General features: G+C 40.3%; 1 long non-coding RNA gene across 1 annotated transcript in view; it reads left to right on the forward strand.

Annotated features, from left to right (window-relative positions):
• Nucleotides 1–11,063, forward strand: part of LOC138923638 (uncharacterized) — a 185,745-nt gene extending 174,682 nt beyond the window's left edge. Inside the window, exons 2-3 of the long non-coding RNA XR_011437548.1 lie at nt 4,094–4,317; nt 5,510–11,063. This is a non-coding gene — a long non-coding RNA (uncharacterized lncRNA). The remainder of the gene's footprint in view (nt 1–4,093; nt 4,318–5,509) is intronic.
• Nucleotides 11,064–25,804: the final 14,741 nt, after the last annotated feature.

A 25,804-nucleotide genomic window follows, 5' to 3' on the forward strand; every position in this document is an offset into this window, starting at 1 on the left:
TTGGGGTTACAATATACTCCCTATACCTTTTTTAAAAAGTATTTGTGGAAGAAAGGTGGGGAGAAGTAAATGTATATCTATCCGAATGGCACCTCCTTAGAAGGAGAAGACTGAGCTGGTAGGTCATTTAGGATGATTTGGGGTGAATTTTTTTCTTACAGTGCTTCAACTATCTTTTTTCTCTACCGTCTCTTAAAATACAGATATCATTGGAGAGCACAATGACATATTTTGGAGGTGAGGAGAATTGACATTGCAATTATTTTAGATCAGTGGTTCTTCCTACCTCTAGAGATTCTTAATTCTCCTAGGAACCCCCTACTCTAGTATTTTAAAAAATCTCCCCTGGTGATTCTAATGAGTAACCTGAATGGAGGACCCAGAAGTAATAGTTCCTTTGATTCTCTGCCTTCAGCTCAGCAGAGGGCAGCTGGAAGCTCTCTAGAATCTGGAATGGGAGAAAATCCCTCCACCAGAACTCCTACAAAGAGAGAGACCCCTGGAGGCCCTGAGAATCCCACGCTTTCTTTCCTTTGTGATGTGCCCAAGGCTCACCTTCGATGTGAGGGACATAAATCTGGTCTTTTTCGGAGTGGGTGTGTGAAAGGAATGGTAAGGATAATTGGGATTTACAAACGTAGCACAGGTTTTCTGTTGCTATTAAACATGTAAAATGTCCCCTTTCCCACTTCATACAGGTTTGTAGAGGTGTTGCTGACTTTATTTTGCTCATGTCTTGGAGGTGGACATTCTCTCCTGTTCTGGCTGAGCCCACCCTGGAGGAAAGAGGGACGGGTGTGAGTGCCCCAGACCTGCGGGGAAGGAAGGCAATAGGAAGTTCCTGTTCCCCAAACATCACCCTCTTTTCTAGCAGGTGAAATGGCAAACAGTTAGCCATTGATGATTAAGTAGCTAATAACTAAAGTGTTTTTTTTTTCCCTTTTTGCAATTACTGATTATAGCCTTTAGTTGTTCACCTGCCCATTGTTAACTGTGCTGCTTAGGCAATATGCTATCTGACTCCCACTAGATTCCCTTAGATGACATCTCCCTGGTGCCTGGGTCACCATGGTAATGGGTGTTTGAGCAGTTTTTCAGGAATTAGGACCCCTTGTCCACTTCAGACCTGTTTAGACTACCCACCCATCAACTGGGCCTGCATAGATGTCTGATAAGTGAACTTTTGACATCAAGAGGCTAAAAACTCCACCCTCAGATCATGCTAATGCCACCATTTTGTGAACATGGGTCCTATGAAGAGGCATGAAATCTGACTATACTTCCGAAGATTGTCCGTCACCTCACCTCCAATCATCTCCCTCCACATTTCACACCACCTTGCTCCCCTACCCCATAAATATCCTGAGTCCCCATTTTCAGGGAGGAGGATTTGAGACTTGTTCTCCTGCTTCCTCACTTGGCTGCCTTGTGATTAAACTCTCTCTCTGATGCAATCTCGTCTTCTTGGTGTTTGGTTTTCTGGGCAACGGGCAGAAATGAACCTGGTTTGGTTACACCAGGGTAAATATTGCATACCTTCCTCCCAAGGTTCTATACAGAAGCTAGGGCTGCCCTGGGCTCTCTGTGTCCACTGAGACCTTGAATAAAACAGATCCAAGAGGGCAGTGGAGTTTGTGGCAAGAGCAGGAAGGGGGTTAGAAGAATTTTGTTTGGGAAAGAACAGATTTGGTGGGACCAGAGAGCTATATGGTTTCTCTGCTTCCAGCAGCACATGGACCTTTAGTTTTGAGAGCTAGAGGGGTTTGAGAGCCTTCCTTGGGGGAGTGAACCATGACCACAGCCCCAAATCTAAGGCCAAGGATATGTTGCAATCAGATATTGCATTCTGAAGGGATATAACATTATTTATTCTTCTTATAAATATGCAAGACAAGATGCTCATTGATATTTGTGGAGGGTGATTTGGGACAAAAGTCATTGGGTGTCTTCTTTCATCCTTTCTCTAGGATAGGAACTTTCTTTGATGCAGAGAGCCAAATAGGCTTCTCCTCGTATCTTTTTTTTTTTGCTTTTAAAAATTATCTTACTTTCACGCCCATTTTCCTTTTTCCCTAGTGTTTTTCAAGACTGAGGTGTCCTTTAAAATTTGTTTTGTTTGAAAAGGCAATTGTTTATAATTCTGAGAATAAATTCGTACTTCAAAATCTAAAGGCCTGGTGTGTTGATGGTGACATATCCCTGATGAGCTCCACCTGAGGCTCCGCAGAGCCCAGCACAGCCCAGCCCGGAGCAGTAGAAACCTCTGCATTTCTCAAAGGAGGGAGCATCGTTCCAGGATGCCTGTGTCCCTGAGGTGTTCCCACCTGAGGGCCAGAGAATTGAAGAAGTGAGATCTTTGAGACAGTTTGAGTGTGAAATGGTGATTACACTTATGTAACTCTGAAATTCTAAAACATTCTGTAAGAATCCAATTTGCATTCAAATGTTTGAAATGGTCCCTTGATCTCTGAATAGCAATGTTGAGATGTTTCTCAGGTAAATTTCTTGCTTATCTTGGGTTTGATGCTCTCTCCTGTTCCTGCTATCACTGCCTGAAATGTTCTTGGGGATGAGCTTACCCAGATCCACTGCAGTGGGGCCTGAAGAGTAGGATTTCCCTCACAGGGAGGTCTGGAGATTTTTCCTCCAGGTTTATGGTAGGAAAAATGCAGTCAAATTGTACAGATGGTACCTGTCCCCTTAATCTACAAAGGTAATTAATTATTTTTAACGTGGCCATTTTGACAAAGCTATCATAACTGATGGGACATTTTAATTTGGCCTAAAACCAAACCATTAAATTTTTAGACATTTTTTTACCCCATTCCTTCCTTAATCCTCTCCAAACTCTAGGCCTTGTATCCTTTCCTTCACTCTATGCTATCACCTCCATGGGTTGTCAAGAAGAAAAGTTTGCATACAGTACTGGTTAATTAAAAAAATTAATCAGTTTAAAATTTAAAAAATGAAGTTTTAACACTTTGACTTGGCTAGTTGGGTAGTGCCAAACTATCTACACTAAATGTCTTGTTTCCATTTTTGCTAGAAACTTCATTCCCTACGAGGGTTTTGCAGGGAGACTTACTTGCCTTCCCTAAGGTCTGCCTCCAGAGTTACAGTCTGTCTGAGATATTCAGCAACAGAAGGATCAACAGCTGTCTGCATGAGCACATAACTCTTAGGGCAGAGAAATGTCAGAAGCAATGAGTAGATGAGAGGAATCTTGATTTTGGAGAAATCCAGAATGGAGTTCATCGGTGGTGGTGGCAGGAGGGTGGGGTGGTGATAAGAGGAGTTTGAACTATTTCTTTTCTCCATCTGCATCATTCCTATGGTTTTTGGTGAAATTGGTGCATAATATGGTAAAGAACACATTCCCTGTTTCCTAATTGGAGAATCACCTCTGATCCTCGACAGAAAAGGGGCCATAAGAAGTGGATCTTCATAGACTTCATTTATGCTCTGGATCTGTTTTGTTTTGTTTTGTTTTTTTTGTGAGGAAGATTAGCCTTGAGCTAACATCTGTTTCAGTCTTCTTCTTTTTGCTCGAGGAAGGTTATCGCTGAACCAACATCTGTTGGCTGTATCACTGAGCCAAAATCTTCCTCTATTTTGTATATGGGACACTGCCATAGCATGGTTTGGTGAGCAGTGTGTAGGTCTGTGCCTGGGATCCAAACCAGCGAGCCCTCGGCCACCAAAGCAGAGCATGTGAACTCAGCCACTATGCCACCACGACAGCCCCCGGATCTGTTTTTCAAAGACTTGCACAGCATTGTAAACCTTCCCTTGCTGTTTTTGGGAAGAATCAGGGAAGAAAGGGTTGAAGCGGATCTCTACTTTCTATAGCTGGTAGGAGCTCCTACAAGGGTGGAGGCTGGGCTACTGAGTGTGACATTTTGACCTCAAAAAGTTAGGGCTGGGTTTTTTTTCCTTGTTTGTTCTTCAGATTAGGACAGTAAATGAATAAAGACAGATAAGCAAAAGTGTCTTTGGTTTTCATTGGGAGGAAATTCATGGTTTCAAATGTTTTAGAATGAAAAGTCCAAGTTAACTCTCCTTGTACTCTTTGTTTTGATTCTCCTCTTTCCAGACTTTCAGAGTAAAGAGTACAGCTTTGAACCTTTCATCACTTGCTATGGAAAAGAATTCTCCCTCAGGGACATCATTCCTGGGAGAAAGAGCACGAGTGACAGGCAGGAGCTTCTGAGCCCGGAGTAAACCCCATCTGTGCTGCATCCAAGCCTGACCCCTGACCACTGGACAAAGAAACGGGCTTTTAATGGATCCCACACATCGAATAGTGGAAGGGCTAATGTAAGTTCAAGATCAATGAGAGAAAATAAAAATTTAGCAGGAGGCCAACCTTGGTTCTTCCCATCGCCTAAAAGTTTTGTAATGAGCTTTTCCCCGTCTTGAAGAGTGGAAGGAAGGTAACCCCTTGCCTTTATAGATCATGGACAGAAGCTCTCAGATTATAAAACAGTAATTTGCAATCACTACTTACCCCAATATATTTGTCTACAACATACCTATCTTTTAGCCTTCCCCTTCCTACCCATTTCAAAAATGGGAGCAGTAAGATTCCCCTATCCTTGTAGGGATTCCAGCTTGGGTGAGGTTTAATCTTAAACCGGACATGTATGCACAGAAGAACATCAAGGTCAAGGATCAAGTGTCTTCTAGTCCCTTATTCTAGATTTCATAGTGAGACATTTCTTTCCTTTAAAACAACACTTATTATGGTTTATAAAATTAAATAACTAAAACATGTTCAACAATAGCAACATTTGAAAAAGTTGAAGGGCACAAAGAGAAAATCTGTCCAGGGAAATCTTCCCAAGAGGTCATCCTGATTATAGGACTAGGTTACAAGCTGAGGCACCTACAGTGGGCAGAGTGCGGTGGAGGCAGAAGCAGCAGTGGGAGAGAGGAATTCTGTCCTTGACTCTGGGCATGGGTAGGGGTGCCCCTAGGGTTTTTCTTGTCGTTGAGTAGAGGACATAGAATTTCAATTCCATGGTCCATGATGGGTTGTGGCTTAGGGAAGAAGAAGGAATATATTCCATTTCTCACTTTCCTTCTGTCTTGGCAGAATAGTAAAAATTTCAGCCTGGGCAAAACGTCAGCTGCATAGCAGGTTTCTGAAGGTGAAATTCATGTGGAACATTGACTGGGCTGGACTCAGGTCTGGACAACCAATAAGTACTTTAAGTCCCTTGGAGATACAGACTTACTTCTGAAGTTGTTATATATATAAATAATATATAATATAAAAGATACCTTTTAGCCTAAAAGTTCAACATATATATTTATTTCTCTCTCTTGTCTTTCTAAAATGAAATGCTTTTCTGTGGAAAAGATAAATAGGTATGTATATATATTTAGAGATTTATCCATATGCATAAATAGAGAGGAGAAATGTTTTACCAATGGGATATTTAGTAATGCCCAAGTTAACACTCTATGTACTGTGCCTTGTAACTTTTCCTTGTTTTGCTTCTTCCAGATCCATAGGATACCTCATGCTTACATAGAAATCCTTTCACTACAGTTCCTACCTCCCTATCCTCAGAATGATTCCCTGAAGGCTGCTCTGTGAGGGACCAAAGCCTGGCCTCTGACCTGTGCTCTGAAAATTGACTCCTTGGTGTTATCTCTGCATACATTATTCACTGGGAAACCCTAAATCTTAAATATTCTCTGTGTAGGAGACCCACGTACATCCCTTCTTATGTCTAGTACATTTTAAATAGTCTGCTTTTCTTCATGTTATTTTGTTTTCCATTATATAGTCCATTTTACCCCGTTTTTATTTGCAATTACTCTATTTTAAATGATCTGACTCTAATGGTCTCAAGGCTTAAGTCTTACAATCTTCAGAGTATAATAAGTTTGTCTCTGTTTTCTAAGTTCCCTGGGATATGTGTGATGAATTTTAGGGATGGAGAAGAAGAGAAGAGAGAGAGAGAGTTGATGTCTGTTAGTTCTTTTTGCTTTAGTCTCAAAATCCAGAATCTATAAAAAGAACCCAAGAAGCAATTTCTTTGCCAAGAGTCACTTCTAAGAATACTTGGATAAAAAGCAGGTGAAAGAAATTTGCATGAAGAAAGGAAGAGTGAGAGGAGGAAGTATTGAGGAAAATTTCAAGGCAGAGGGGGAGCTATATATTCCAGTTTTGGGAGATGGATGGGGAAATGGGTGTCCCCTACAACGTACCTTGCCCTTGGGGTGGGGATAAATGGTACAACCCTGGATGGAATGGTCCTTAAGAAACCCAGTGACTGAGAACAACCCTGGAGTACACCAACTGGACAGGTTGGTGTGAAGGACACCCAGCTATTGTGGTGTGGGTAGAGCCCATGGTCATGAAACTGTTGGGGGATTAACTTGTAGACTTTCTAAAGATATCTGTCTTTGGACAGCTGTTGTTAGAAATACTTGAAGAGACTTCAGAGAACACTTCAATAACAATGATCACACATAGGACCCAGATCTTGGTTTCTAAATATCACTCTCCAGTAAAAGAACTCAGGGCTCCCTGGAGACATTGCTGATGCTGGGCCGGAGGCGGGAAAAGCACAATGTGAACTTGAAACATTTCTTGTACCAAAAAGCAAGGAAGTGCTCAAAGAATGAGGGGGGCATGTGTACAGAATAGAGGAGCCAGCTTGAAGGGGCTTCCACTGGCCAAATCTGGGAAAATTTGAGCATTATAATGACTTTTGATAGTAATGGAGTATAACCCAAAGAATAAGATAAAAATCCTTGAGTCCATACTGATATAAGTAAATAAATGGGGGAGAAGAGAATGTTCTTCCTTACGGCAGAATTCCAATTGAAAAAGACCAAAAGACTCATGGAATGAGAAAATCACGCTTTGGTAGTCACTATCGTAATAGTTGTTTCAGGAAAAAATTACCAATAACTCCCCAAACCAGAGGGTGAAAGTATGATGAAAAACAAGACACTTACATAGTCCCAAAGCATCTCCCCAAAATATACTTATTAATTTCAAAGAAAAAGAATAGTATCTTTACAGTGGAGATACTTGCCACAAATCATCTTAACCACGCGATCAAAGTTAACGTCATCCATAATGGAACACGTGGACATCATGTGTCTCCTGAGAAGGACGTAACAACACTTATACGACATTCCTGACAAAAACACATAACCTGAATCTAATCATGATGGTCTACCAGATGAGCACAAATTAAGGGAAAGTCTACAAAATAACTAGCCTGAACTCTTCAAAGTATTAAGATCATGAAAGACGAAAAAGAATGAAGAACTGTTCCAGGTGAAAGAAGACCAAAGAGACATGACAACCAACTGTAATTTGTGATCCTAGATTTACTTCTGGACCATTCAAAACACATTAGTGGGACAACTGGCAAACTTTGAATAAGATCTGTCTATAAATTAGGTAATGATATTAGTATTAGTAATGGTAATAAAATTACATCAATGTTAATTTCCTGATTTTGGTAATTGCACTGTGATTATGTACGAGAATCTCCTTATTTTTAAGAAATATTCAACTGAAGTATTTAAAGGTAAAGGAGTATCCTAAAACTTACTTTCAAGTGTGTCAGAAGACAAATTACGTATCTATGGATATAAGAGAATGATAAAGCAAATGTGATAAAATGAAAATATTTGACAAATTGGTGTGGTACGTGGGAATTCTTTGTATTATTTTAAAAACTTTCCTAGAAGTCTGAAGTTAACTCAAAATTAAAAGTTATTCTATGAAAGTTTTAGAGAGGCACTTTTAAGAGTGTGGCAGCTCAGAGGCCACAGGTAACTAGCTTTGTGAAAGGTTGGGCAGGAGATTCCAGTGACAGAGGAGACAGGGTTAGGCTCTGAAGCCAGGTTTTCCTGCCCTCTGGGAAAGATTATACTCTTGTATAATAAAAAGCCAAATGATTAAAAAAATAGGATAAAATTTAATCTTCAAGTTTAACAACAACAAAAATATCAAGTTTAACAAAATTTAAAATGTAAATTGTGGATGAAAATGATTTCAAAATGTAAAAATAGTTTGAAGGCATGTATTTGTTATAGATGAGCTCTAACTAATAATAATGTCCAGCTGTACTCATCTTCTTACTGTCATTAGCATGATGTCTGGGGTCTACGGAGTCAGGCATAGATGAGAAATATGTGGAATTCAATCAGATGTCATTTAAATATCTACAAGATTTGTGGTGGGAGCCCACAGCAAAATATGAAAAGTATTCCAAGGAGAACCAGGCAGTAAATGGATTAGTTAAATCTAATCAAGTGCTGAAACAATCTTGGTGGGGATTTGCAGACTCACATCAGATTGAAGAAACAGAAAATGTGTAACTTAAATCCCAGGGGCCATGAAACTGACCTACTTGGAGGGCAAGGGCTTGGAATCCCTCTTGGCAGAGCGGCTCTATAAAAGGGTTGTCCCTTTGTCCATTAGTGGCCTGTGGAGAGTCAGTCGTGGCCAAAGCCTTTGGCCAATAAGCACTATCACAATGCCAAGCCAGTCACTGAGACTCTCTTGAGATGACAAACTCTAACTTGCTTTCTTTAGTATGCAAAATTCATTTCACCCAAGGGAAGCGTAGATTAATCTTAGAGATAATGACTTAAATCAAATCCGTAATATTAACATTTTTCTGTTAATTTAACTATAATAGATGCACATTTGGATTTAAAGGGAATTGAATATATTATAAACACATCAGCCTTGTGATTCCAATTTAAAATATGTAATTCAGTGACTAATTTAGACATGATTCTTAAGTTGAAATGCATAAAATATTTTAGTAAGTTTGTAAACAGTATTGACTGTTTAAGAGAGCTTAGAATTCACTATATATTAAATTTAATATATTGAATTTAGCTGAATATTTAAGTGCTTAGGAAAGTTTTCCCTATAGTGGCATTCAAAAGATACTTTAAAAAGAAAATTATGTTAAATATGTAAATATAGTAAAAAAGTCTGAGATCATATGTTTATGAAAGAAACCAAACAAGTTGAGTTGACCAAAGATTAATCAATTATTTGATTTAACTTCTTAAGAGCAATTGTTAAAGTTTACTATTTTATTTTATTTTAATTTTTTTCCAGTTTTATTGAGATATAATTAACATATAACATTGTATTAGTTTAAGGTGTGGGGGACTGGCATTGGGCGCCCCAAGATATGTCTCTTTGGCATGAGGATTATTTGGGGTTGGTTACTTTTAATAAACTGGGACAAGGAAGGAGGCTCTGAGGAGTGGAACTTGCTTACCCTTTGTTAAGAAACATTTACATGTGTAAGGGAAATCTCCATCTGTAATGTTGTCTCCCTCTCTGTACCAGGAAGAAGGGGGATGACCTTATCTCTAGAAACTCCTATCAATACAGAATGCAAGGACTTAAGTCTGCATAATAATCTTATTCCTGTTTATTGTGCTTGTCTGGTAACTTCTTGTAACTGACCCCCCCCCCCCCATATTCTCCTTTGTCTTTAGCTGGATATGATATTTAAGGTGGGGGCTTCAGCCATTTGGGCGAGTTGCTCAGCTTGCCTGAGCCTCTCCCATGTATACATGTTATAAAGCTTTGTTTAATTTTCTCCTCTTATTCTGTCTCATGTGAATTTAATTCATTCTCTCTCCAGACAAACCCAGAGAGGGTAGAGGAAATGTCTTCCTCCCCTACAAAGGTGTATGATGCAGGCTAGGTGAGTCAAGGAGTTGAAAGAAAGACATCTTGGACTCTCAAGGTCTGGCAGTAGTGCTCTTTTATTCAGAGAATAGCATGGAGTAGCATGGGGACAGAACCCACGGGCAGTGAAGAGCTGCAATGTGTTGAGGGCAAGGCTAAATTTATAAGGCATAGGTATGTGAGTTATTTTTTACAAGACAAAGGAAAGATTATGTAAAAAAAAGTCATTAAAATGGTATCAGTTCAGGTGGGGTCTAATTATTGGGTGGTCCTATAACTTTATATAAGAATCAGATCGGATCAGGTCAGGACATCCTATGCTTCCCAGAGGATGATGCAGATCAGTCTGTAGGGCAGGTCACCTCAGACTTCTCTCCTTGGGCCAGGGGCAGACTTGATCCTCCTCAGTGTACAGCATAATGATTTGATATATGTATGTATTGCAAAATGATTATTTCAATCTATTTACTTAACATTCATCACCTCACATAGTTACAATTTTTTTTCCCTATGATGAGGACTTTTAAGATCTACACTCTTGGCGACTTTCAAATATACAGTACAGCGTTGTTAACTATAGGCACCATGTGGCACATTACATCCCTAAAACTTATTTATCTTACGACTGTAAGTTTGTACCTTTGGATCACCTTCACCAGTATGCGCCACCTCCCACCCCTACCTCTGGCTACCACCAGTCTGTTTTCTGTATCTATAAGTTCAACTCTTTAAAGATTTTACAAATAAGTGAGATCATATAGTATTTGTCTTTCTCTGTCTGACTTATTTCGCTTAGCATAATACCCTCGAGGTCCATCCATATTGTCACAAATGGTGACTTATATAGAGAATAAAACTTGCAAATTGAAATTAAAAGCTTAGGGAAAACTATGTTTTTAACTTGGTAACTTCTAATAAGCTGAATATTAACTAGGAAAAAACCCTCCAGAATTGAAGTAGCAACTCAAAAAAATGCATTGATCCCTACAATATATCTCATATAGATATATTTGAGGAAATTTATCTTTGAAATGGAAAGTGAAATTACAAATAAACATTAACAATAGTGAACTAAAATACCCACTAGGATATTTAAGGATGTACACATATACCAAATGCTCAAATGAAATTTGTTATTAGTGAAACAAGCTATACAACACATGGAAAATATGCATAAATACATCTTTGCTTCTCCAAACCTCGGTGTTATTGCTAAGTAGTCATATCATTGAAAATAAGAAAGAAAGAAGATTATAAAATAGACATAATATATATCATTATCCTTCAGAAGTGTGGAATTCTGGCATAGATAAACTACATGGAAATCATGAAAATGGATGCCAGTAAGTCCAAAGTCCTACACAAATTAATATAGAACATCTGAGAAAAAATTATTCTCTGGCAATGATGTTGCTGCTTTTACATGAAGTAACAAAACACAGCCTTAAGGTGAAATTTATATGCTGTTGAGCGTGCGCTTTAGAGTGGAAACAAAAAAGGATTAGAATCCAGGAAATGTAGCAACTGCTGCATCAGGTTAAATCTAAAGTCAGGACAGAAGTAAATTCCTTCAAAAAGAACACAAAATGGTTGGGTGTACTGGTTAGGAGGCAGATTAAGCTATAAGTGGGAGAGACTTCAAATTACAGTGCATTAAATCCTTCATGTTTTTTCTGATTGATGTACAGTCTGATTTGAGGTGAGGGCTGGTACAGGACCTCTGCTCCATTAGATTCTCCAGAGACCCAGGTTTCTTCTATTTCTTGCTTCTCTGTCTTTCTATCTGGATATTGCTCTCGTCCACATGGTCCAAGTTATCTTGCTACCAAATCCACATTCTAACCTGTAGGTCAGAGGAGGGCAAGAAAAAGGGGCCCTCCCTTTAAGGACACAACTTAGAAGTGGTGTGATGCAGATCACATATACTCATATCCCAGGGCCAGAACTTTGTAACATGGCTACCCCAAACTGGACGAAAAGCTGGGAAATGTAGTCTTCATTCTAGTGGCCACGAGCCCAGATAAAATTCTATTGCAATGGAAGAAAGGAAGCATGGATACTGGGGAGCAATTAGCAGTGTCTGAGACAGTGAGCAATCTGAGACTGAAAAAGGAAGAAAGAACACACCCGGAGAAAGGACGTCCCTTGTGCGTTCCCATCAAGACCACTGGGCTCTGAGATCCATGTTGCCAAATTTCCCAAGGCAGTGCCCTAGATTAGAGGTGGGAATAAAAAGGGGATTTCTGAGAACTTTATGATAATACACATGCTCTTAGAGACAGAATTGTCTTGTAATTCTGCTAAGAAGTGACATCTCTTGTGAGGATTATTTCTAGAAATTTAGAACCATCTCCATCTATAGGAAAGCCTGACTTTTTGAGAGAAAAACTACATTTACAACCTGCATGTGCGGCTGGTATGGGGTTGGACAACTATGGTGTCAACTTTGGGTGTGGTTCTGAGGAACGCAAGAAGGGAAGAAGTTGTAGATGATGAATTTTATTTGATTAGAACCTTCTGAATGAGACTGACAGAGAATAAGAATGTCTTAGCATAAAAGAGTCATTCTTCTGAGATTGTGGAAGGAAGGTTGCTTGGAATGGTAAGACAGCAAACAGTTAATGTATTTTAGGAATTGTTTAGAGGCTTCACATGCACTCATTTAGTTCTCACAACAACAATAAATTAGGTACTATTATTAATTCCATTATGTAGATGGGGAAAATGAGGCACCAAGTTATTAACTAATTTGCTCAAGGTCACATATGTGATTGAAGCTGGGATTTGAACCCAGCATTTTGGCTCCAGTATCTGTGCAGATAACTGCTACACTGTGCTATCTCAGCAGCCTTTTCTTAGGAAGGGAAATTATTTTATGTTAATCCCACATCAGCCTGTGCATAGTTCAATGTTAGGAAACGTGATTGTCGCACTTAAAGCATAGGTTAGAATAAGAACTTGATTATGGGTTAAGAGGGTGAGTGTGAGAGTGAAGGAGTTTAGGAAAAAGCAGTTAAACATGCAGGGTTATAAACTGTATGCCCTGCAGCAAGAAGCACCAAACCAGAGCTCAGAGAACTTGGGCAGCACAGATGTTTCAGCATTTTCTATTTCATTAACAAAGACGTGCTTAGCTCCAACAGCATGCATAGCCAAGTGCTAGAAAATTCTAGTTTTGTAACTTCTCTGTGCCTCAGTCTTTGCTTCTGTAAAATGGAAACACCTCTTCTCCCCAGGGGCATATTTTGGTAGGAATAAATGCTGGAAAGTCTTTGGAGAATTTAAGCATAACATTTCAAGCTGGTACTCCAAGTAGTCACATTAGCTTAGTGGTAAGGAAAGGAGTGCCCAAATAAACACACCTGTGTTTGACAAATTCCAGAGGACCAGGCAATAGCATGCCACAATGAAGTGGAGATGAGTGGAGAAATGTAGAAAGGCATCCTTCTACGACAGGGACTGCTCGTTGTTCAGCGGTTGATGAGGCCCGGAACATGAGCACAGCCTGGCTTCAAACTTTCTGAGCACATAATCAAGATTGATGATAGCTTGCTGGCCCTCACACTTAAGATAACAAAGATGAAGATACCACCACCCCTACCCAGTAGGGCTCTGAGTGTGATAGGACCAACCTCTAGCTTTCTTGAAATTATTGGCACAGAAACATTTGGGTGGTGGTTGGCTTGGGATTGAGGCAATCGCCCATGGTTTAGAGCAGTTTTCTTCTGTGCATAGATATTTAACCATATGTGAGACATAACGTTGCCAAGTGGTGAGCACAGAGATTTGAGATCATTCAGCTTGACCTTGATCTCTGGTTCCTCCCATCAGCCAAGTGACCTTGAGTAAATGACTCTTCCTCTCTAAGCTTCAGTTTCCCTGTCTGTAAAATGAAGATAAGACGCTCTGCCTCTTAGGATTGTTGGAAGGGCTACAGGCGCGTGCGAAGTGCTTAGCACTGTGACGGACACATCATAAGTGCTGAGATCATGTTAGCTATTATTTTTAATATTTTTACTTTTAGGGGAACAAGGGTTGATTTTATTCTCATTAGATTCTAACAAACTTTCTTATCACTTTGGAAATAAGACTGATCTACACGTGAAGAGTGCAGCCCAGGATTTTGGCCTGCCTCCCACCCACTCAGCAAGGGGCTACAATGGCTTTGTGGTAATACTAGCTACCCTTGTGTCTTCCATGACCATTTGTAAAAGTATGATAAATTACCCAAACTATGGCAAAGTCTCTGTATCTGTTGCGAGACCTAGTGATGGGAATGAGTGTTAGCTGAAGCGATCCATAACAATTTTGAAGTTCCTGGCACATGTTGAGGAATTGAGTATCTTGATCCTTCTGAGAAAATTGTGCAAGTGTTCTGCTATAATTGTATGTAAATCTGAGACTTGGCATAAGCATATTTCCGTTTAGCAAATGTGTCTAAATAAATTGATCTGTCTTGTCTAAGACGGAATGAGTATCTCCAAGCATTAGGATTCTTCTGCCACTGAGTTGATTTTTTTTCCAGCCTGGTGTAATTCCAGGCAGCACGCCATTGTCCCAAATGCATTTCTGATTGATTTTCTGCCTAACAACTGACAACTTAACTTTTCAGCAGGAGGTCTGAGCTCAGACCTCCTTCTTAATGCTTCAGAGTGTAATATGATCCTGATGGATGGTTCTGAAGAACAACTGGCTTTTGTGATGGAAAAGAGAGTGTAGAACTTGGTTCCCAAACACACACTGACTTCTTCCATATGGATTACATTACTGCGAATTAGAGAAGGGCAGAGGCGGGGAAGAGGATTGACTGCTTTTATGGGAAAGGTCAGGATTTAATTCTATTATTATCTTCTTGCTTATAATTTAAAGAATTCTGCTCCCACTTGAATTCACTGATTTATGAAAGTGCTTGGTGAAGGTGGTTGCATAATCTGATTCCTTATGTAACTTTACAAAAGGCATTTTAAATCCCATTTTAAAACCTGAGTCTAACCAATTATCAAAAGTCAAATTGCTTAGTGGTCAGTTTTGGTGCTTAATGATACAACTTGTATTTTGTTTTAAACAGATTTGATTCTAATTAAGCAGGCTACTATTGGCTCCTGAGGGTTTCTCCAACAAGCAGATGCATTGGTACTTGCATCTGAGTCATTCCTGAAGGATGGAAACCTCTTTGACAAAACTCCAAGTCAATCAAAAGGATTACCAGGATATTAATCCCAAATATCAACTCCCCAGCTGTTAGTAAAAATGTATGAGCTACGGTTCTAAATGACCACAGTTGAGTGACACTTGAGTTTGATTTTCACAGAGGCTCCTTTTCAGTGGCAGATGGACTTCCAGTTGGTTTGACTATTTACAAGTTTACGGGAGTCTGGGTTCTGCTTAGATGCCAAACTTGGGAGAATCTATATAGTGGAAAACTGATGTAGGGACCTGAAATTGGCCACCCCAAGATATGTCTGTCTCTTTGGCATCAGGATTATTTGAGGCTGATTGCTTTTGATAAACTGGGACAGGGAAGGAGGCTCTGAGGAATGGAACTTGCCCTTTGTTAGGACACATTTACATTTGTAAGGTAAATCTCTATCTGTAAAGGTGCCTCCCTCTCTTTACAAGGAAGAAGAAAGGAGATGACCTTCTCTCTAGAAACTCTTAATCAATACCAAAGGCAAGGACTTAAATCTGCATTTTATTGTGCTTGTCTGGTAACCTCCTGTAAATGACTTCCCTCCCCCTCCCAACATTGGCATTTCCTTAAGGATTAAGCATCTTTCCTTAGGTTAGGAACTGATTGCTGCGCTCACCTGTGACCACCCAGCTCAAGAAAATAGACTTGCCTCCTGCTACCTGCTGTGTCCATCAAGTGCTGTGCCAACAGGGCAACCTCGTGACTATCGTAAAAGGGACATTTCAATCATATGTGAAACACCCTGTTTGGGGGTATATAACCACTCTGTGCACCCCACTTCTTCGGTGCCCTTTCTTCCTTCAGGAAGAAAGGCCCTGGGCCATGGTTCCTCATAAAGCTTTGTTTAATTTTCTCTTGCTATTCTGTCTCATGTGAATTTAATTTGTTCTCCGGCCAGACAAACTCACATTTGAGAAGAGGAAATGTCTTCCTCCCCTACACTGACATCCATGGGTACCAAGGTATATGCATGCCAAGTCTAAAGTTCCATTTCCATGCCCCGTTCATGCTGCTTCCCAGTCTGCACAGCTTTTTCCCATTCTCTTTCCATATCTAAATCCTTCCAAATCTACCTCATAATCTACTGTGAAGTCCTCCTGGTTGCTTTGACCCCAGTGACCTCTTCTATTTTTTACCTCCTAATGCATTTGCGGTCTGTACCATCCAACTCAGTTTAGAATTATATTATGTTTCTTATATTTCTGTTACTAATATGTGTATGTTGGCTCTTCCTCTCTCAACTACAGTTCCTTGAAGGTAGGCACATTATTTCGTACCATCCCTATAACTTCCTTCTCTCCTTGGTGGTGTCCAAGTCAGTGCCACACATCCAAAACTTAACTAAACATTTCTACACCATTTAAAACATAACTATCAAAAGCTTTTAAAAATGTCAATAACTTGAGAGTTTACATTTTAAGCCATGGTCAGCTGACACTGACAAATAAGAATGGCAAGTAATAGGATATATTGGAGTATACGAGGAAGCCATATTGTATAAACCTAATTCAGCCTGACCTTGTCTTTCCAAAAGGGCCTGACCGTGGCTGTTGAGCATGCATTGTATATCTGCTTTAGAGATTCCCCATGGCAAGAACAAAGGCCCTTGAGACAAAGGTGCAACTTCTCTTCCCCTCCCAACATTGGCATTTCTTTAAGGATTAAGCATCTTTCTTTGGGCTAGGAACTGATTGCTTGCAGCGCCTGCCTGTGACCACCCAGCTCAAGAAAATAGATTTGCCTCCTGCTCCGCCCTCCGAGATAGCAGACCACTACCTGCTGTGCCCATCAAGTGCGGTGCCCACAGGGCAATCTTGTGACTATTGTGGGAGGGACATTTCAATCATATGTGAAACACCCTCTTTGAGGGTATGTAACTACCCTGTGTACCCCCACTTCTTTGGAGTGCTCTGTTCCTTTGTGGAAAGACTCTCTTGGGTTATAATCCTCAGATTTCAGCTCAGAATAAACTCACCCAAATTTTCATTTATAGATTGGTTATGGATTATTTTTGTCGTTAATTAGAAATTAACACTTTTGCTGGGTGACTTGCATTTTCATGTAGCAGAAAGGATGGTACAGATAGGGCTGTGGAGAGGGATGGAGAATGGGTTTCATTTACTTCATATTGTTGCCTCCATTTCCCCAAATCTTTTAGAGCAGACAATCAGAGAAAGCAGACACTTCACTTGATATTTCAATAGAGAATTTACCATAAGAAAGTGGTTAAACAACTGTTGGAAAACTGAAAAGCAAAAAAAGGGACAGTAGGATATCACAGAGATAGTAATTGCAGGAAGCACTCCCACCCCTAGCACTGGGTGAATCAAGGGAAGAGGTTGGGGTGATGAGAACCTAGAAGGTGGGAGGAGAGGTCTCATGGATCTGCATTCACACCTCTGAAAGGGCAAGATGGTTCTGAGGATGCCAAAAATGATGCTGGAGGCCGGGACCAGCTGCCTCTGCCAGGGCAAAAAGTCATGGCTGAGGGACCCTGACCAACAGCAAGCAGACAGGGAGGAACAAGAGCCTCTCCTCTCCTCCAACCTTCCAGGCTCACTCTAGCGTCCTCTGTTGGTAAGAAGCTATCAAGAACAGCTGGCAAAGGAAGACAATTGTTTCTAGAATCCTAGCCACAGCACCAGAGTAGAGCAAAGCAACATGGATTTGGAGTTGAGTGTTACTAGCTTTTTTACCAGCACACATAGTAATCATATATATTGTCTTCCTACCTCATGAGAGGATGAGGAGGATGATACAGAAAATAGAAACACACCTGAAGCACAGGTAGAGACAGACAGGCTCTTCCATGTTCGCCAGAACTGAAAGGTGAGCAGGTAGGGGCAGCAGTCACATGGCCTTTTGCTGAGGGCCCAGCCTGGCGACACCAGTCATCAGAGGGAGTTCTGAGCTCCTTTCTTTCCACCTTCTTTTTATTCTTCTAATGAAAATGGCTTTCCATGGCTAATCTTTGGGGCTTCCATTAGGTTTAAAGAATATACTCTCTGTCATTTCACTAGCTTCCGGTGTTTGTGTCGCTCCTTCCACCTTCTGTGGAGAGGAATGCGAGGGAAACAACGAAGGTAACACTTTTGGCGTGTTACACCAATCTGGAGGAGCTTTGGCTGACTAAATCAAATGTCAGTATTCCTTGAAATTCACCTTTTAAAAAGTCCTATTAATAGCTACTCAGGATTGACTCCAACAGGGAAACACACTCAGAGAAGTGTGATTATTTCTTCATTATGATTTACCTGGTTCATACATATCCTGATACCTTTAATAGAGGAAGGAGCTCATTTTACATTAAAATAAGCCCACAGTAAAGAAAACATCTATTGTGAGTATATAAGTAAGATCAAACATGCTACATGAGTTTCTGGGTGGGAATTCTGCAAACAATGAGAAGTTGGGAGCTGTAATACTGTCACAGGGCCTTGCACGTAGTGGGCACAAAAATTAATCAGTGTTCACGGATGTCTTGAATCTATGCTGAGCACACTGCTGCCACTGCAGGCATGCTTTCAGTCAACAAACTACAAATTCATTCACTTTCTGAAGGAATCTTGATGGAAATTCCTTAATAATGGAAGTATACTCCTCCATTGTGAAAAATTACCTCGAATCTCTCTATATTCTGGCGTTGAAATTTTAGTATAATGGCTTTACATTCAGTTGAGTGGTTGCCACGTATACAGCACTGTTTCAGTTCTTCATGGATTACGTCATTTAATTCTCACAACCCTAAGAGAAAGTGTTTTTATTAATCTCCATTTTGCAGCTAAGAAAACTTAAGCAGAGAGTGGTTAAGCAACATTTCCAAGGTCATGCAGTTGGTAGGTGGCAGAGTCAGGATTCAAACCCAGGTGGTATGGCCTGAGAGCCCACAGTCTTACATCTTATGCCAGACTGCCTCAGGGGGCCACCAAGTTCACATTCTCAGCAAGGAGACTGCTACACTAAAAGACACCAGTTATCCTGGCAAAATTTACCAGTTACTCCTGGAGGAATGTTCGATGTGTTCGTGTTTCAGAACACATTGATATTCTCTAAGGTTAGTCTTACATCTAAGAAGAGAAGAGAGGAAGAAGAAATTGAATGATTGAGCACTTACTATGTAAGCAAGTCTGTGTTAGGCATTTTTACAAATCCTATAAATTAGATATTATCAGACCCATTTTTCAAATAAGAGACTTCAAGGTTCAGAGACATTAAGTAACTTGGCCAAATCATTGAACCAATAAGTGACAGAGCTGATGTCTGAGTCTGCAGATCTTGAACACTCATCTTCTAGCCACTATTAACACTTCGAGTTTCTTTCAAGAATTATTTAAACCTTCGGCAATACTTATACTTTGGATAATAAAGATCTTAGAGAATAAGCAAGAGCTTTTAATTTTGTTTCGTATTCATGACATGAGCCGTAACTACTACCCATAACTAAAGCCTGAGCCCCATCTCTCCTCCTTGATATGCTTATTCTAATTAGAATCCACAGAGGTCATTCTTTTGCTATACCTATTAACTTAGGTTTCATTTACAGCAGTGCCCTATTAGAATTGTGAGATTATTAATTTGAATTTCCAAATCAGATTTCCTGCAACTCTGCTCAAGGCAACCTCATTTTCCCAATAGAACAATCATGTATTTTCAGTGAGTGGTCATAAATATTGAAGAGTTAGTTCCTAGCTAATTTAAAATAATAAAGGATGGAACATCCTTCAAATTTCATTCTGATCTAATTTTGGTTGAGTAAGCTGTTTGCAAAGGTCACATCTGAAAACAATGTCACAAAGAGCTCCAAGGGGAGTGTTTACAGGTTTGGCTCTCTGTGTGTGTGTTTGTGTGCATTTCCACATTTGTAAAAGAAATGATAAATTAAGGGATGAGGGCATTGAAATAATCATAGAGAACAAAATGCCCAGTTCCTTTTTTACAGTACTACATGGTGATCATGGATATTCCCATCAATCACCTGAAGATTTACAAGCTTCTGAGGGTTTCTGAATTACCAAAGAAGAAATAAATCTCTCTCCACTTGGTTTTATGGGCAAGTATGCTTTCTTATGGTCACAAGCTCTGTAGGTTAGAGATTATACAAATTTTATAGATCTAGTAATATTATTAACAAGAATATCTTAAAACCTAGATGACCCCATCCTACAACTTTTTTGAATTAAATGAGGTTTATTAAACCATGAATTGAAATAGTGTCATCTAACTTATATGTAATATTCTAACTTTTGTGTCTTTACCATATTGCTGTGGGGCAGGATTTAAATGTTTCTTGCATTTAGCTTTTCCCACATTCCACAGCTACCTACTTAGTCCTAATACTTCTCTGTGTGTGTATGTTTGTGTGTGTGTATGTGTGTGTGTGTTAACTGTAAACAGGCTTCTTGCTAGCACATGCAGTTCCTATGCTGGAATTAGAAAAAGATACCCCTCCGGGTGGACAAATTAGAAAAAGTTGCCCTTTCTCCACTTCCTCTCTCAACTGGGTCTGTTTCTGTAAAATCTGTGCAACTGTATGCATTTGCCTATAGATTGTGAAATATTTATAAGGCCTTAAAATTTATGCCTGTTTAATTAGAAAATGACCTTATAATTGGTCTCCTTGCCTTCATCCTTTTGCCATTCTGATATGTTTCATTATCCTTCATTTTCAAACAGCTTTTGCCAGCTCATCTCCTTATGCAACGCCTTCAGTGTCTCCCTACGGCTGGCGGGATGAAGTGCCAGCATTCACCTGGTGTTCAGAACCCTCCAGAGTCTGGTTCTGTGACCTCTTACTGCAGTCTTAACTCCCACTCCTTATTGGTGTGGACTCTACGCTCTTGCCAGACTGGTTTAGTTAGCATTTAGCAAGCATATCTTGTCATCCCTACCCCTAAAGAGCCATTCTTCTCATGTGGAACACTCCCCTCCTTTTCCTATGTCTAGCTAACTTAAAAGAACAAAGGATGGGTCATCCTTCAAAGTTAAGCAGTGCCAAGCATTCTGGCACCAAGTTTTTATCAATGTACAAAATTAATTTTTGTTACAACTAAGTATACATGTGATTTTAACAATGGGAAAGATTCTGCTGAAGCACATACATCCCTAAGTCAATAATCAAGGAAAGAAGAAAGATTTAGCAGAATGTTAAAGAACTTGGCTTCATGGGAACATTGTCAGGACGATAAATGGGTCTCCGCTAGGAGGGATACCATGCTGAGGGATGAGTGAGGAATAAGGTGATAATTGTTGGTTTTTTCATTTATTGAAACTTGCTTTGCATAGAAAATGGTGTTTCCATTTTCAGCCCTTCAAGTATGCTGGTGAAAAATTCCTGCATTAGAAAGGGAATCATGGATGCAAAAGAGGTTCACTACTTCTATCTGTCTCAGACTTTTGCATCTTTAAAGGACCAGATGAAAGCTTGCCTTCCTTTCCTTTGCCCATGACAATGTCTCTCTCCACTAAGCACCAATATCATGATCTTTTGCATCTCTCTGGAGTACACGATGTCAATACTCTGCCCACATTCTCACCCTAGCCCAGAAGTCACCTCCCTTACACACTGTTGGCTTCCTGCATCTGTCTGCCTGAGGGTGTTCTATCATGTGGGTGCATCTCTGGTCCATGTGCAGGGGATATTGGAAGTGTTGGGGAATTAACATCCCAGGAGCTACCCTCAAAAAGTGAGGGATAGGCATTGACAAACACTGCATTTGTTCACCCTGCAGTGGGAGAGTCTTCTGGTGTGTTCCACACAGTCTCTCAGAGGGCCTCCAGTAGAACGGAGCCTTGGTTACCCACAGGGGTCACCTGCTCAATCACACACCCCTATTGGCTCTCCTTCCACATCTTGCTACCCCACTCCCTCCCCGCACTTCCTGGAGCCATCTTCTAAATAAGTTATTACGCAGTTTCTTGTCGCTGATACCTTCGTTAGTACTGTGTCTTATTTACTTCTTCCTTTCCTTCTTATATGTTTTACCTCCTTGAGGATTATTCCAATCTCAATTCTACAACGCACACCCTTACTGGAGTAACAGAGACACAGTAGATGATAAATAAGTATTTGTTGATCAAATGAATACTGTAGAATGAAGAAAGTCCTATTGGACTTTCCTGGGAATTGATTCCAATGGGACTTTAAATATAAGAGTTTTATTTCTCAAGTACAGGATTTCCTTTTGTATTGCTTTCTAGGAAAGGTTTTTAAATATCAAGTGATTTGATAGATTCTTTTTTTCATACCTGATTGCAACCTCTGCAGTGTGTTATCTGTATCATTTTGATTCAAGGGCCGTTACTAACTCTCTTGCTGTTTATGTATTTCATGCCGCCTCCTGCCTCAGGCAGCAGGCGAGAGTCAGAATGAGTGGGGCTAGGGCATGGTGGGGCACACCAGGTGTCCTTAGCTCTGTGGGCTACGGACCAACAGCCGGGAAAGCCCTCGGACCAGGAACGCTTCTTCTAGAACAGCATTACACCACCACAGATACCTGGCCTCATCCAGAAGATCTGACTAGAAACGCATCCAAGGCAGGTACTTTTCCATTGCATTTCAAGTGCATCTCTTTTGTTACCACAGAGATTTGGCTGGAAGAGGGGCCGGGAGGACAAGTTGCTCAATTGCTGGTCAAGGGTGCAGAAGTGCACAGCCTTGAGGAAAATAAAAGACTGCCTGGGAGCTGTTCTCACTTTGTTCTTTTATGCCTGTTAGATCTTCACGGTGATTTTTAAATTTGCATTTATTTACCTTGTGCTCTTTTCATGAACCCTGGGAAGAAGGTGAAATACGGATTTTGTTATTACTCCCTGGCTGAGGCAATGCCAATCCGTCTCCCTGAGGCAACCTGATGGTGAATGTTTAGTTTCAAATCTCGCATTTCAGTCAGTCTTGTGTACATAACAGTCTCACGTGGTCATCCACCATTTTTAGCGTGCTGACTCATCAGAGCTCCAAACGTGATGTTGTACACTGAACAGTGCTCCCCTGAACGTGGATTTTTCCTTTTCGCACCCCTCAACTCCCCTCTTTTTTTTTAGCTTCTTTAAGGATCAGCTTACAGGAGGCTGCACATCTTACTCCTAGGAGTAAAACTTGAAATGTCTCTCATTATCACTGATTAGACTCTTTCAACTAAGCAGCACAATGGTATCTTGTACATAGTAAGCTCTCAAAAAATATGTTTTTAGGGACCGTCCTGGTGGCGCAGTGGTTAAGTTTGCTCCTTCCTCTTCTCTGCGGCCGGGGTTTCGCCGGTTCGGATCCTGGGTGCAGACGTGGCACCGATTGGTAAAAAGCCATGTTGTGGTAGGCGTCCCACATATAAAGTAGAGGAAGATGGGCACAGATGTTAGCTCAGAGCCAGTCTTCCTCACCAAAAAGAGGAGGATTGGCAGTGAATGTTAGCTCAGGGCTAATCTTCCTCAAAAAAAAAAAAAAATACGTTTTTAATCACTGGAAGAGTGGATCCTGGCAACAAACTGTAAGATAAATACCTACATTTACATAACTGTGCCTTCCACAGCCTCCTACTTTTTGGTGGCTGTAAAACTACAATTGCATTTACCAGTAAAGATTGAGATGGTTACGTTTGAATTTGGAAATCTGAGAATTCCTATCTGAGTTTATGATCAGATATGAAGGACCTAGAGCAACTATTTGGTTTCAGATATGCCCTAAGAAGAAAATTGTGCGTTATACAGATGTCAGGAAAGCTGTGTTCTAGTCCTGGTCCTGTCACTAAAAATCTATGATGGCTTTTGCTTCAGGCACCTTATTTGTACAATGAGGAGATTAACATCAACAATATGTACTGTCTTCCATCAGAGAATCAATGACTTTATGATCTTCTGTAAGGAACAAGAAAAGACAGGCCTTTAAAATTCCTCCCCATGAAAAATATCCAATCTTCTGTAAACAAAAAAGAAGTTACTAATACGCTGTAACCAGGATAGTTCTGCGTTGTTCTTCCATGAGACAGAGGGGTCTTACCAGTCACCTGCAGAAAAAGAATGTGGTTTCTACCCTTGTACTGTTTGCTAATTATATTGAAGAGCTGGGAAGGAGAGAAGAGCAGAAATCCTATTTCCTGAAACAGTTTTTGAGGAGAAAGAGGAAATTGACTTGTTCTGATGCTTTGTTGGGAGGAAAACATTTACTTAATCCCTTCGTCACACACTTTGGTTACTCCTATTCTTTCTCAGCTCCAGATACTCAGATGGAATTTCCAGATGGTTGCCTTCCCTAAGGTATGAAGCTTCTCTCCATAAGCAATCTTTACCCTCCTTCCCTCCCACATACCATATGTTTCCCACATACTTGGCCTTTAAAGTTTTTTCTTTGAAGTTTTAAAAATAATAACTGATGGTTTTGATATGTTCCTTAACTAATACCTGACACTTGTGAGGGGTGTTTTATTTCTGTTTCCCAAGTGCTGCCACCTTCTTGGTGGAAATCTGCTTTTTAGGGGTCGAAAGGGAACGCTCCCATCAGTCAATGCGAGGGCAGTGACGGGGATAAATCCGCCATACTCGTCCTTAACTGTGATTTGGTTAAGACTCCACAGCATGCCTTCATCCCTCTCTTTTTGTGTAACCCAGGTTAGAGAGGCAGCTGTGGCTTCTGATCCAAGCCACAGAATGGGCATATTTTATTCCATTGACTGACGCTGACTGCAGCTCTGAAGTCAGCATATTCCATCTTTTCTTAAAGAATTAAGGGAAGAGATTTGCTGAATGTGCTGAGTGATGTTTATTACAATCTTTCAAAAAGCTTCTGCCGCTGAAATGAAGGTAGGAAAATGGAGTGAAGGCTAACTCCCCTTATGTTATGACTCAGTTTCCCAGCAAGACTTATGCTCTCAGACCCTGATTTTAAAACCCACTGACTCTTCTGTAGACCCACAGCCCACCACCATCACAATCACAGCCACCACTTTCAGTACCAGAACTTCTACCATTTTCAATCTGACAACCATTACCTTTGGCCATGGCATCCTTACCACTCCCTTTTCACCCTACAAACCTGATATCATGTTAATTCAAATTTTCTTGAGGAAGATTCTCCCTGAGCTAGAATCTGTTGCTAATATTCCTCTTTTTGTATGTGAGCTGCTGCCACAGCATGGCCTTTGACAGATGAGTGATGTAGGTCCATGCTTGGGACGTGAACCAGGGCCGCCAAAGTGGAGTGCACCTAACTTAACCACTAGGCAACCAGGGCTGGCCCTCATTAATTCAATTTCTTTCAGTGTCATGACCAAGATTTTGCGATGAAACTGTCAAAAATAACATTTATTAAGTGCTTATGATGTGCCCATAGTGCTTTTCCTAATAGTTTCAGCTGTACATCATAGTGATTTGATATTTGTATCCATTATGAAATGATCACCATGATAAGTCTTGTTACCATTTGTCACCATACAAAGCTATTACAATATTATTGACTATATTCTCTATGCTGGACATTACAGCCCTATTACATATTTATTTTATAACTGAAAGTTTGTACCTCTTAGTCCCCTTCATCTATTTTGCCCACCTATTCCAACCCCTCCCCACTCTGGTAACCCCCAGTTTGTTTCCTGTATCTATAAGACTGTCTCTGTTTTGTTTTATTTGTTTTGTTTCTTAGATGCCACATATAAATGAAATCGTATGGTACTTGTCTTTCTCTGTGTGACTTATTTCACTTAGCATAATACTCTCTAGGTCCATCCATGTTGTTGCAAATAGCAAGATTTCATTCTTTTTATGGCTGAGTAATATTTCATTGTACATATGTACTACATCTTCTTTATCCATTCATCTATTGGTGGACACTTAGGTTGCTTCCATATCTTGGCTATTGTAAATAATGCTACCATGAACATAGGAGTGCATATATCTCTTTGAATAATCTTTTCATTTTCTTCAAA

This window comes from Equus caballus, chromosome 3 (assembly GCF_041296265.1).
Source record: "Equus caballus isolate H_3958 breed thoroughbred chromosome 3, TB-T2T, whole genome shotgun sequence".
Taxonomy (NCBI): domain Eukaryota; kingdom Metazoa; phylum Chordata; class Mammalia; order Perissodactyla; family Equidae; genus Equus; species Equus caballus.